This window comes from Pimephales promelas, chromosome 4, assembly GCF_988280905.1.
Source record: "Pimephales promelas chromosome 4, fPimPro1.hap1.1, whole genome shotgun sequence".
Classification (NCBI taxonomy): domain Eukaryota; kingdom Metazoa; phylum Chordata; class Actinopteri; order Cypriniformes; family Leuciscidae; genus Pimephales; species Pimephales promelas.
The window spans coordinates 42,869,996-42,884,166 of NC_142772.1; the positions used below are offsets into that span (position 1 = coordinate 42,869,996).

The following is a 14,171-nucleotide window of genomic DNA, read 5'->3' on the forward strand; positions in this document are numbered from 1 at the left end:
ACTGCAATTAAAGCTGGCTTATTTCTATCAGATTCCTCTCGTCTTCATATGTGGTTGCAAATAATTCTGTTTAGCGTTCTTCCTCACAAAAGCTCTTTTTCTGACTGCACATATGGGCTGTTTAGATTAAATTACTGACGTGCTTTACAAAAAACTGGTAAAATGAACAGCACCGAATAAAAGTCCAAAGGGCAGAGGCTAATTTGAATTTGACCTTCAGATTGAGAATTTAGCATTAGCATATTTAAATTGTGAACAAATTATACAGAAAGCGATCAAAGAACAATCTTTCCACAAATCACGAGTTTGGTCAACGACGCACGTTACACTGCACAACAATCAATCAATCAATCAATCAATCAATCAATCAATCAATCAATCACTATACCATCATGATTGCATATGAAAGCATTAGAGAGAGAGCAGTAACCGCGTTGCAAAGAGAAGTTGTACATCCTCGCGATCAACAGACTATCATGCTTGCTCAATGTTCATCACGGCTACATTTTATGTGATGGGAATAGATCAAAATAGGCCTACTTTAAAAAAAAAAAACTTCTCACGATTTTGTTAATCTCGATAGCTGTAATAGTAAAAACGTATAATATCTGTAGTAAAAGTATTCAAGATAGTTTCACATGTAATTTGTAGCTATTTCATATGCAAGCATGTTAGCCAATCACAGCGGTGGCTGGTTACACTAAATCCTACAGCAGACACGCCCCTTCAAACAGAGCATTCAGATCAGAGGCTAATGGTATGTTGCACTGTTATATTACAGCCTGGTCTCATTGTTAATACGTAGCTATTTTACGTTTTTGCAAAGATAGAAAACGTACTTTTTAGTACGTTTGGATAGATGCTGAAACGTATAATATAGACGTATCTGCAACATTTAAACGTAACATTATTACGTTTTTACAGCTACAAAACGTAAACTATTTACGTATATTCTATATCATAAAGATATCTGGATAATTTCCCTTTTTACTATTTTATAGATAAATGTAAGATCCCGTAACCCTAATCCCAAACCTAAACATACCCATTTTATACTTAATATAAAAAAGGATAAAACGTAACAGACAGGTGTTGGGAAAGGGCAGTTTTATTAACAATATAGCATTAAAATATATTTTGAGCCACCTACTCCTACCCCTAAACCTACCATAACAATTCCTTAAAACTACGTAAAAAAACTACAATTATGAAGAAAAACATAACTAACAGACAAGTATAATCACAATAATTTATTTATTGCGAAAATGTCAAAACCGATACCAAAAGCCGTTCACATGATGAAGGGTTGCAGTCGCAGTCTTCTCTCTGGCAGTATTGTAATAGTTTTGTATGAAGTACAGAGCAGAAATTAAATTACTAATGAAAATGTTAATCCGGCTTCGGTTGGTTCGCGCTTCTCCATTTCAAAATTCAAATGAACTAAACTAACCAACCGTCTACAGTCCTTCATGTCGCAAACTGTGACGAAGCAGGGAAGAGCCAATGAACGATTGATATCGCTGCCGTAAAAGATGACGTATGGGCGCAATATTTGAATTTGAATTCATCACCAGCGCGGGGTTTGACTTGTAACGTTACGGTCGCTGCTGAGAATGGAGATCAAGACTGGATAAGAGGCTGAAATCGCTGAATTAGGAGTTGTTTCTTGCAAACAATATGGATTCTAAAGATTTGGATTACATCAAACTATTAAAATTGATGTCTTTTGTGAATTTTTGTTGTGTTTTATAGGAGAAAACGCTTTATGTGTCTCAAGGTAAATAAACTATTACAAAATGGTTGAACGAGTAACGTTAAAGAATGTATTTTTTAAGGTTTTATAGTGTATTGTTTAACACCATGCAGGCGAAACGAGCAAAATGTTAATATTTATGAGTATTATATCAATAATGCGACTGAAAACTTCATTAATAAGACAGTGGGATGCAATAGTCAAAACATAATGCTACGATATTAATATGCATAAATTGTGATACGTACAATGTGTACGTCGGTGGATTTGTTCATACGTAAATAAATTACGTTTTTGTGCTGTCAATACGTAAATATTTTACGTTTTAGTACTGTAAATACGTCAGTATTATACGTTTCTGCGCATATAAAACGTAATTATATATACGTATGATAGAACGACACTTTACGTACACATACATACGTATTCTCATGAGATCACGTTGTATATTATAATGCCATCATATTCTGTGCTGGCAATTCACTTAACTGCGCTGTAAATAAGAAAACCTTGACAATATTACTGCATGATATTTAAGTATTGTGGTATTCCGCCATGTTTCTCAGTGACACGCCTACAACTTGGAAAGATCGGGACTGAAGCCCCGTTCACACCGCCAGCGACACGCAGCGACAAGATCCCATTCATTTCAATGAAGCGCTGGCGACATCCGACGAACTTGTCAAACAGTTAAACTTGGCTTTTAAATGCTAAAATGGCTTGCCATATGGTAACGCAAATTATGCAAGCACATTGTGGAAGGTGTGTTTTTTAATCTAAAGTTTGTCTGGTGGATTTTTTTTTTTAATCAGAAGCCATAGATGAAAATATTATAGAGACTCCAGAGTGGACTCTCTTAAGACTGTAAACAATCATCCCAGGAAACTCTGGTATCCAAACATCAACATGCTGTGGGGGAAAAAGAGACAATCTCGAAAATGTACATCTAATTTATATTTTTAACATCTTCAGACTTTCTAGTTGCTTGTTCAAAATTCCAAATGTACAATTTGCTAATGCAAATTTGTTTCATTAGGGTGCTGAATGTGATGTCTGACATGGATATCATGGCAGTACTGCACACACAAAATAGTTTGAACTTCCCTGAGCACATATTTTTACTGCTGCTATCACATCCAATGAAGCAGAATTCCAGCTGGGCTCTGTTACCATGTGAACTAATATACATGGTGTGTGCCCTTTCGCATCCACATAACCCACATGGCAAGATTTCTTTCACTGTCTGCTTTTGTACATGTATTTTGATTTAATATGAACTCTTTTCTTTAGTTATTTTCAAACCTGGTACATGGGGGTCTCTGGCACTGCATTTTGGGAGCACTTACTTGACACCTTCAACTGAGGTCGTGAAACTTTTGATGAGGTGATGAACTGAACCAGCCATTAGATTAGAGACATTCAAAATGTAAAGTGCTGGGGTCCCCCAGGAGCAGGTTTGAGAAACGCTCCTTCACCGAACAAGCATTATATTTTGCTATATCGGGCTGGGAAACCTTTAAAAAGGACTGCGGCATATGATTTTAATGATGGTTCATTTCATTAATATCCTGTTTTCATTGACATTCAGTTCATTCATTTGCTGATGAAGACGAAATAAGACCTCACCAGAGTGCACAGCCATTCACCTTTAACGCAACTTAAATTTGAAGAGGCTTCCAATCTCATTCGTTCCTCGTTACTTTTGCAGCCTGATATGCTGCTTGATATTACACACTGTTATTTATATTATTTGAATTTATTATCATAATCTTATAAAACGGTTAGTTCGAATCCTTGATTCTGATTGGTCAAGAGCTGTGCTTTATTCACGATAAAATACGGCTATGACCGCTTCACCCAACGGTTCTATTGATCGCTGCGCAACACTGCGGTTCTATGTTGTTTTTATTTGAGCTTTCACGCATTTTACACATTGGAACGTTGTTGCTGTTCACGCTCATGGACTATTTTTTTCTATAGCGGAAGGAAGGCTTTTAGTGATTTTACTTCAAGAAAGTTGCACTAGTACATTGTTTTTTACTTTAATATTGTGTGGCAACCGTTTTATAAACGCAATAAGATACTCGAGGCAAGTGCTGTATCGTGAATAACTAATAAGTAGGCCCTAACGACTGAAGGGCGTTGTTAGGCACGACGCGCGTCGTGCCTAACAACGCGCCCTTCAGCCGTTACTTATTCACGATACAGCACAGCCTTTCGTACCTTATAGCTTACATAAACACACAGGTTTGTAGTAGAGATGCACAGAAACTAACATTTTCAGTGTCAACACTTGTCAACACTACTGATATATCTGGATTGTTGGAAACATTTGGGAGACTGTTAGCACACGGTCAACAATGTTCCAGTGGTTTTTGGACATTTTAATCCAATAGTGATTTTTCACAATCATATCTGCCGAAACCAATAATTTCATTTTCAAATCTCTCCAAATTAATACTGTAAACTACTGGGAACCTTCTCATTTGGTAGCTATTACTGTAATATTAGAGGTTTAAAATAACAAAAGAGCCCAAACAAATGCTATTTATGTTTAGATGTAAAATAATTACTAAAATAATACAGGTAAAACTACAAGGTAGTTTTCTTAAATACGTCTTCATGACACATTTTTAACAGTAAATATATAAAAATAATAACGTTAAGTGACATTATTCTCAAGCTGTTTTACTGACGTCTTTCCGCAGCTGAAACACTGAACAACTGCATGAAACATGACACACATCAGCAAGTTGTAGGCCTACTGCATCTTTCAACAAGCCCCTGCTGTACTTTCATGTTTTATCCTGCTATAGCTTGAATTCAAATAGAACACAGTCTCATGAAAGTGCGTATCTATACCACGTTTGTCATTTCTCATGGCATTTATATGCCAAAAATGTTTTTTGTGTGCATATGTTACGCACTGAAAACCCCCTGGGTAGGTTTAGGGGAAAGGGGGTGGGGAGTTCGTACTTATTGTGCTCCACACTGCATCTGTCACATCTTTATTTTTTTCTATCTTATTAGTATTTCCTAATCTGGCTTTATTTCAGCACTTTCAAGGTAACATGCAGACAGCTTGTTGAGATATACTCAAAGGACTCGTTTGTGAAGCTTTAAGCTTTGAGCCATCACAAATACCTAGAAGTCTTTGATATAGGCTACAGTATAAGAAAAAAGTACCTTGTCTTGTTAGTGTGAACCCATAAGATTTCGGTTTGTTAAGATTTCAGTTTGTTTGCAATAAAGCAACACACACACAATTTAAAAAAAAAATCAAATGGGTTCAAAAAAAAAAAAAAGGGTTCTCTGAACTGTGAAATAGCCTAGCAGAAATAGCCTTTTCTCTCCATTCTGTCACCTGTTGGAATGCAAAAAAAGTTTGAATACACGTTTTCAAATCTATGTCCCCTTTTTTCAAAATGCCCATAATAAATTTCCTTCAAAATGTAACACTGCATTAAAAAATTTCACAAACGCATCAAAATGAATTTGCATCAAATGGCAAATCAAAAGTAAATTTTTGGATATACCATTGAAACACTGTTGTTCTAAATATAAAGCTCTTTAGTCTTTCATAGGCTTATATTTATATTTCAATACAATTCTACAGTGAAAGTAGTAAACATCAATGCAATGTAGAAACAGAAAATATGTTTAGCTATTAGGCCTATTACTGTTGTATGCAGTAGCATAGTACAAAACTATATAAAACTATAAAACTACATTATCCGTGTATTTCATCCATCTCCAATAATCTCTGACAATGAGTAAATATGGGATATCTGAAGGACTAGATGTAGTGGTACATAGCCTACAAATGTTGCAGATTCTTGACTCTGTCAGAGTTTCTCTCAAATGGCACCTTGAAAAGTTGTTTCATCGTCACTTGGTGCCGTTGGAGGATGTGTCGGATGGTCGACAGGCTTACAGCATTGTTGTAACAAGTATACTGAAACTGAGTAATGACTGTTTACTATTGTCTTTAAACCCACTGGCAAGTTGCTGTAGTTGCCATAGTATAGTGGTTGTCATTTTCCTTTTGGAAGTATTTTTCTAGATGTTATCCACGTTTATGTCTCAATGACATGCAAGCAAACAACCAAACAAATGATTTCAAGAAAGTAAAAAAAAAAAGTTGTGCAAAATCAGTTTTTGTGTGTTTTTAGTAGGCTAATTGTTGGTTTGGTAAGTTTGAGTTGCTGAATAGCTTGGCTACTATTACACAGGAGCCTAAAGTCTCACTTTGTAGTATTTCGCAATACATTAGTTGCACACTTTACATGCTTAAAAAAGTACAACGTTTTATTTTGCGTCACCATTCTTGGTCGCTCGTGTAACTGTATTTAAAGCTACACTGCGTGATTTTTACCCCCATCGAGCGGTGAAAAGCTATATGACCATCTAGTGAATATTAGTTTCTGTTCCTCTCAATTCCGATTTCGTTTTAACTCCTACGGTGGCCAATGTAGTCCAAGATTAACATGGCTTCCAGTTCGAACTCGTCCATGAGTGTTAACTCAAACGTAAACGTGAAAGGCGAAGGTTGAATAAACGGGTCTGTCCCTCTTTGGCTAATGTACTTTCAAGATGGAGGGGCAACATGACCACCGACACTAGAACCCCTTACCCGTGTGTATTTTCACTGGCATGTTATACACTCACGAGAATACTTTATTACTTGAACGAAGAAAATATTCATTAATGAGCACATATATTTTTGAAAGAACTAAGTGTTTTTAGCTAAGAATAAACTAAAAGAGTTACACAGTGTAGCTAGAAGTAGAGATAGCCTACTAATCAGAGAGAAAGAGAGGACAGGTGTGGAAAAGAAGATACTGATTGCATATGGAGATGAGGAACAGCTGGGTGTGAAAGAAAGCATATGTGTGTGTGTGTGTGTGTGTGTGTGTGTGTGCGCGCGCGCGCGTGCACGTGTGCACGTGTGTGTGTGTGTGTGTGTGTGGATGATGTGGCAGCAGAGGAAAAAAAGGGGAGAGAAAAATACCAGGATCATGACATTTTTGTTACTAATAGTTGTTTATATAAATGAATAGAATTTTCTTTTATACATAAAGTTATATATATAGTTTAGTTATTATAACAACAGTTTTTTATGTGAAATACCAACACTATCTCACGACCAATTCGTACGAATTCGACGCATGATTAAAAAGTGGCTAATTCGTACTAATTCGTACGACCTCACTCGTACTAATTCGTACGATTTGTCTTAACCCACGTGATGGTTAAGTTTAGGGGCGGGGTAAGGGGTAGGTCATTCGTACGAATTCATACGAATTGGCCAATTCGTAAAATATGTACGATTTAGCAAAATCGTATTAATTCGTACGAGTGAGGTCGTATGAATTGTTACGAATTAGCCACTTTTTAATCATTCGTCGAATTCGTACGACTTGGTCGTGAGATCGGGTTGGAAATACACGTTATAAAAGACCCACATTTCTAGATTTTATTCATGGGGATAAAACGGATAATTTGACATGTTTTAGTGTAATATTATTGCCCATATTTTGGAAAATACAGTTATAAAAGTAAAAAAAAAAAAGATCACTTTACCCAGTAGATGACGGACAGCTTCAATCTAATGAAAAGCTTGTCATTATTTATTCACCCTCATGTTATTCCAACCCCATATATACTTATAACTTTTTCTCTGGAATACAAAATGAGAAATTTTGACCAAAACAGACCTAAGTAATTCTTTTAAATCGTACTGTTTCATTTGAACTAGGCCGGACAGAAATTGCCATTTTGTGTTTAATGGAATGTTGGGGAGGTCTGACCCCAATAGACTGATCTAAATAAAATGTATGGGGAAGGGGGTGTCGTAGAAAACAGCCTACTCGTAAAATTAAGCTTTACTTTTCTATATAAGAAGCAACGTCACTGTGGCTATGAGGCATCTGCGGAAATTATATTTGAGGTTGCACTGATTTAAAGCAGAGAATTCTGCCAAATAGGATTTTAGACTTGAGTCTAATATATTCCAATATGATTTATTTAATTTAAAAAACGGATGGATAAAGAGGTAATATTAAAGGGTTATGGAGGTGAAAAGCTTGTTCGATTACATAGAGCTTTATAAATTACTAATTAAAGGGCAGAAAAGAATCAGTGTGCTGATGTCTGCAGAGCATATAATGTCTCAAGTGAGAGTGAGTGTACAATGGAAGCATCTACCATTTCTGTTTTGCAGTATCTTTTGGCCTCCCTTAACTTTTTACAAATTAATATGCATGCACTGTAATTTAAGAAAACTTTTCCAATATACCAAACTTTCAGTAATATGCTGTCATCGGGCTCAGTTGCACAGCATGTTGCTAAGGGATTACGGTAAAAAAAAAAAGATCAATTTAACTTCAAAAAGGCTGGAGTTTATCTCAGACTTAACTGTCATGATCAAGGACACAGAAGCAATGATACGATACAACTCTTTATTAAGGTAAATGAAGTACACAGTCCAGGATCACAGGATGACAGCAATGGAATGAAGAAGTGATGAGATGACGTGAAGTGAATGGTGATGTAATCCAGTGACCGGAGCGTGACACAGAAGAACAGAGCACGAAGAGCAGCGCCAACTGGAACAGGAGCAACGCACATAAAGGGACATCAAACAACGGGAGAGAAGAGTGCTATGAGCTTTTAAAGGTGAGTGAATAGAGTGACGAAGTTTTGTAGGCCAAAACGCGGAAGTGAGTTAGCATTTTAGCACTTTCTGTTCCCTCGCCCTAAAGCCTATGGGTTTTTTGATTGGGTTTTTGCTAAATCGCCTGAAATAAGGTCTGTTGTTAACAAAGCCTCTAAATATTTTCACGTTTTGATCTATGACATAAAACACACTAGTTATAATCTGCTTGTGGTTTTTTAAACTTTTTTGTGTCTGCTTGTGTTTTTTTTAAACTTTAGGCTTTGAAATTTATAAATTTTATAAGCTTATTGTTCATGTTAGAACTAATGACGTTCGACTTCGCCAGTTGGAGATCACTAAAATGAACATTAAAGAGGTGTGTGAACTTGCAAGTATGTCAGACACTGTAATTTGCTCTGGCCCCCTTCCTGTTTGATGGAGTGATAAGATGGTTAGTATACTGTGCTCACTCAATGGCTGGTTGTCTAAGTCAGGGGTTTTTAACTCCAGTCCTCGCAACCCACTGCTCTGCATATCGTGTATGTCTCCCTTATTTAACACACCTGATTCAGATCCTCAGCTCGTTAGGATAGACATAGAGTCTATCCTAACGAGCTGAGGATATGAATCAGTTGTGTTAAGTAAAGGCGGGCATACACTGTGCGATTTTCGTCCGATTTTGAGCCGAATTCTGATTCGTGCGACTCGGACCGATTTTCAGCTTTGTCATGCGTCGTTTGTTGTGCAGTGTACAGGGAGAAACGAGAGGCGATTAACCTCTCACGATCGACAGTCGGATGAATTTCTGGCATGTCAGAAATTTTGGTCGCTTCTCGTGACTATATCGCACAGTTGAAGCAAAGCTACAAACCGACTGCCCTAAACTCAATGTTTTTTTCCCTCACTCACAGCACCTGCGCGAAAACAGAAGTTTAACCATTTCATCTGCACCAAAATTAAAATGAAAACGAAAAGAGGGAGATCTTTAAGTTCTGTAGTTCAAACTAGCTACAAATTACTGTTGCTTACCTCCAAGAGGGTCTCCGATGCGGTCTGCAGTTCATTTCCCGTGTCTGGAAAGAATTTTGTTCGAAACTCAACATCAACGTCAGCCTCTCCTCTGGATACCACCCTCAGGCCAACGGCCAGGCTGAACGTTTAAATCAAGATCTCACTCGCTTCCTGCGGACATACTGCCATCAAAATCAGCAGGACTAGAGTCGCTTCCTGGTCTGGGCAGAGTCTGCCCAAAATTCTCAGTTGAAGCCTGCTACTGGTCTAACACCCTTTCAGTGTATTCTTAGGTTTTCAACCTCCTCTCTTTCCATGGGCTGGAGAGCAGTCTGACCTTCCAGCAGTGGGCGCGTGGCTTCAGTGCAGCGAGGCTACTTGGGCGTTTTGGCCACTTCCCCGTCTGACCCACTTTTCATGTGTCTCTTTTCAGACCCGCAGTTGCTCCCAGGATGGAGGAGGTCTAGGAGGAGGTCGCTCCCGTGCAGGCTCCCCAAATTGATGTCAGCGACGTGGAGGCTTACTTTGTGCAAGAGGTCCTGGACTCCTGACGCTAAGATACGTTTATTCATTGTCATCGTAGGGCATCCCTTTTGTCTTTTTAGGTTTCAGAAGGGTACTTGCGAGCGCCCCCTTTGTGGTCGATATGAGCCCGCAGTGAAACGAGCTCCGCAGGAGACTTCTACCCATGCATATGAAGTGTGCAATTTGGGACCGGGTCAGGGTTGTATGCTCAATGGCTAGAAAATACCCAAAATGCACTGTGAGAGTCGTGCAGCTACTTAACTCTAACGCCTGACCTGAAGATGGCGCCAGCTAAATCATCAATTTGTCCATTTTTCAAACTGCTAGACTAGTTCAATGTGGCTTCGGCATAATATCATCCAGGTAGGCTACAAATGAATTTTTCTAATTGATATATTTATATATTGATATGATATATTTTTAATTGAAATAGTTAAATTAAGGTTAATAATGCTATTAACCAACTGGAATCTTTGAGAGAAATTGGAATCTTAAGTGTGTGATTTTCATCCCTACAGTGTTAACAGTGGCAATATAGTAAAACTAAAACAAAATCCCACACAATAATTTTGATATTTTTAATAATAGAAAATTATTGATTATTATTATTATTAATGTCCATATTTTTGTACATGACATGTAAAATGAGCAAGATATAGTAGCCTACGACTATTAAAGGACAGACAAGAATGAGTGTGTTGGTGTTTGCAGAGGTCTGCTGTCTTTCAGACCTTGTGGGTTCTTGGAATGAGAGCAGCAGAATGGCGTGTCGTGCACGAGAGAGCGCGTGGAGGGGTTGAGAGATGCTGTGAATATGATTGAAAGGGGTCTCCTGTGCGCGTTACTTGTTGACTTAAGCCTAGTTCACACTACGTGATTTTAAGCCCGATTTAAGCCCGATTTGCAAATCGTTGAGTCGCCGACAAGTCAGGGTGTTATCGCGTGCAAATCGCGGGCGATTAGCGGACGATTAACGCTCGCCAATCAGTTAGTGTGAAAGAGCCAACAACGCATCAAAGACAGCTCGCAGACAGCTCGCAGACAGGTCACCGAGCTCAGAAAAATATCTAGCATGCTAGATATCTCGCGCAGTCGCGCGACTCAATCTCAGTGATGTCATGAGTACAGCCAATCATAGCAACGCATGGGTTGAGGACACCAGGAAAATCTTACTTTTTCTTTTTTGCATTTTTTTTCTCAGAGCAGATCGTCGAGCAAACAGTGTGCAGCACTAGTTTCTGTCTGACGTCCATATTCGCGTGTTGTGTTCTTCTCTGCAGTTTCGCGTCATTTCTGGTTCGTTTTATTGCGTGTTTTTTCGTTACAAAACATGGTTTCTAGACCAGATAGAATCGTGTTGTTGTCAACTCGTTATTTGTTTGATTATTTTCAGGATTTAGACCGTATTATAGTACTGAAACAGCTCTCATTGAGTCACAAATGATATGCTCTTATCATCCGATCGTGGTTGTATCTCTATGTAGTGCGTTGTTAACTCGTGTAGTGAGTTACCTCCTGTTGTGGATCAATCACGTTGTGTTGTGTGGTGTGAACAGCTAAACAACTTGAACACTCATGATTTCACTGAGAGCAAGTCATGTAGTGTGAACTGCACAGTTCAGCCCGACATTTTAAAATCATGTAGTGTGAACTAGGCATTAGAGAGCTTCACTGGAAGCGCAGAGCGGATCATCGGAGAAGCCATTAACACGACGTGATCACCAGCCGTCCTTCAAGCTTTCTCAAGAACACTAGTTCATTTATGAACGTCGAGACAGAGGATTCTTATTATATACCGACTGCATATAAACTCCATTGTTGTTTAAAGCCCCAGTTAAAAGTAACTTTAAGACGTTTATTTACAGTTCGACGCCAGGGCACAGGAGTGAAACGTGTAGCAGACTGCAGTCGCCGTTTGCAGGTAAGTTAAACATTGATATTTTGTCTGCTTTATTCTTTTGTAATGGCTCGAGATATCGTTTGGGTATTCATTTAAAGTAAGTTAATGAATGATACGGGCTTTGGTGGTTTTGTGCAGAACAGTCCCTTAGACAAATTCAAAAGTTCCAGTTGTGCTCGTTTCAGGGAAATTGTGCTTTGCAGTCTCGCAACTTTTCTAATATAATACCGGAGGACTCTCATTGCTCTGTGAACATCTACCTTAATCCAAGTCACATAAAAAACATATATTAGGATTGTTTATATTTTCAGCTAAGTAATGTTTTTATAATCAATATTCCCAAACAACTGTAGTCTAATGCTTCAGTCTCTTAAATTTTAATTATTGTTTTATTTAGACTGCTTTTTTGGCACAATAATGACAAAATATTGCAAAAAAAGAAAATAAAAAAGGTTACCTGCTAAGTGTAGCTTTATCTGAACCTTTGTGGTTTCCTGTTGGTTTACCGCAGCATTGATGGGTAAATTGGTCGACTAATCAGTAGACCCCGGTATCGAAGAACAAATAAACATTGAAGAAGAAATATTGATCATACTGAAATTATCTTTAGCTCTGCCAACACAGCTGCCTTCTGTGTATTAATATTTGCATTCCCTGTGTGAAAGCTTCCTCTGATGTCTGATTTATATTTTGCAATATTTACACTGATGATGTCAAGCAGCAATGTCATTAAATAGCCTGACAGATTTTAACATAATCTTTTTAAAAAGAAATCCCCGTCTCTTATATAGCTTTAACTGGAGATTAGAAAAAAAATCCTATCATGACCTCTTTTAATTAGTTTGCTGACAGGCGAGTGTCATTATTTACAATATTTCCATGAAATGTTGCTCAGGTTTGAGGAAATCAGAAAGGGACACAAACTGATTTCATATAGCCTATTCATTCATATCCATAGCCTTAAGCTCTTTATCCAGTTAGAGTTAAGCAATATTTTGGGGGATATTTTTGTGTTAGAGCTCTTTAAACTAGAGTTTCACATTTGCTTTAGTGTGAATAGTAATAGTCTTGCTTTATTTTGAATAGTCTTGTCAAGCAAAACTTGACAAGACTTTCTAATAACAGCTAAGCACCATCAATTAAATGTTTGGTGAGGTTGTTAAACTGTGCTTATTAAAGGGATGGTTTACTGCTTTTTTTTCTTTGCATGATTGTGTTTATTTGGTGCAATATAACATGTATTCGTGGTTTTTCTTATTTTTCATAAATTTCACCTTTATTGTAAGCCGCTTTCGCCACTGTCATTTGAACGACCGTTTTACTTCCTGATTCAATGAAACCACTCCCCCAGAAACAGACAATGGGCTCAGATTGGTTAGTTTGGGCCGGTGTGTTGTGATTGGCTAAACTGAGTTGTGCATGTTGTCCGGAAACTTCACGCCCATTACCTTTACAGGCGAAAGTTGCATGTGTTCCTGTCAATGTAAAAAATGGTGTCGATACTGCCGCATCAGTTTGAGCCAGAATCAGACTCAGAAAGCGGCGATGAATTAAACATTTAATACTGATTATCGATATAATGAACAACCGTTCATCTATTCACAAAACTTAGTTTACTCATTGTATCGTTTTATAGATGTACATGTAGCAACTGTTTTAAAACCATACTGTACACTGATAACAGTTTGCTGCGATTACATAGCCTATCATTTTTTTTAAACTTTATACACGTTTGTCTTACACAAAATAGCGTCGGACTAACTGACTACTATATATACAAACAGCATTGGCATTGGTTTACGTTCTTGATCAAATCGGAATATTACGTCATAAAGTATAAATACATGAAAAATACATTTACAAAATTAGTACATGTACAAATTCAGGTCCAAAATGTTTGTACGTGTTTGTTGTAGACAAGAAATAGCATAACTAGTGGCTATAAAGCCAGCGCTGGCATTTGATAAAACTAAAACATTACATCTGGAATTATACATGCAAATACATTTAAAGCGATAAAGTCTTAGCCTTCTTACAGGTTGTGTCCCAACAGCTGCTGCCTCTGGTTTTAAAGTTGGAACTGCTTCATGTTTTAGTAACAGTTTCTTGTTGAATCCGGCATTGAATTGGTGGAGATTCTGGAAGCTGTCTTTCGTAAAATGCGCAGCACGGAGAGCTAAATTACGTTTAAATTACGATTGTCATTTTCAGGAACATAATCAAACATAAATTGTATCGATTGTTGACGAACTACAACGTCCGTGGGAAGCCTGAACACAGAAGACCTGACAGCTGGGTGAACATAACACGCTTTCGATGAGTCG

General features: G+C 37.7%; 1 protein-coding gene across 1 annotated transcript in view; it reads left to right on the top strand.

Annotated features, from left to right (window-relative positions):
- Positions 1-10,633: 10,633 nt before the first annotated feature.
- Positions 10,634-14,171, top strand: part of npffr1l2 (neuropeptide FF receptor 1 like 2) — a 45,697-nt gene continuing 42,159 nt past the window's right edge. The window contains exon 1 of the mRNA XM_039658276.2: positions 10,634-11,868. The gene's annotated coding sequence lies outside the window, so the exon portion shown is untranslated. The remainder of the gene's footprint in view (positions 11,869-14,171) is intronic.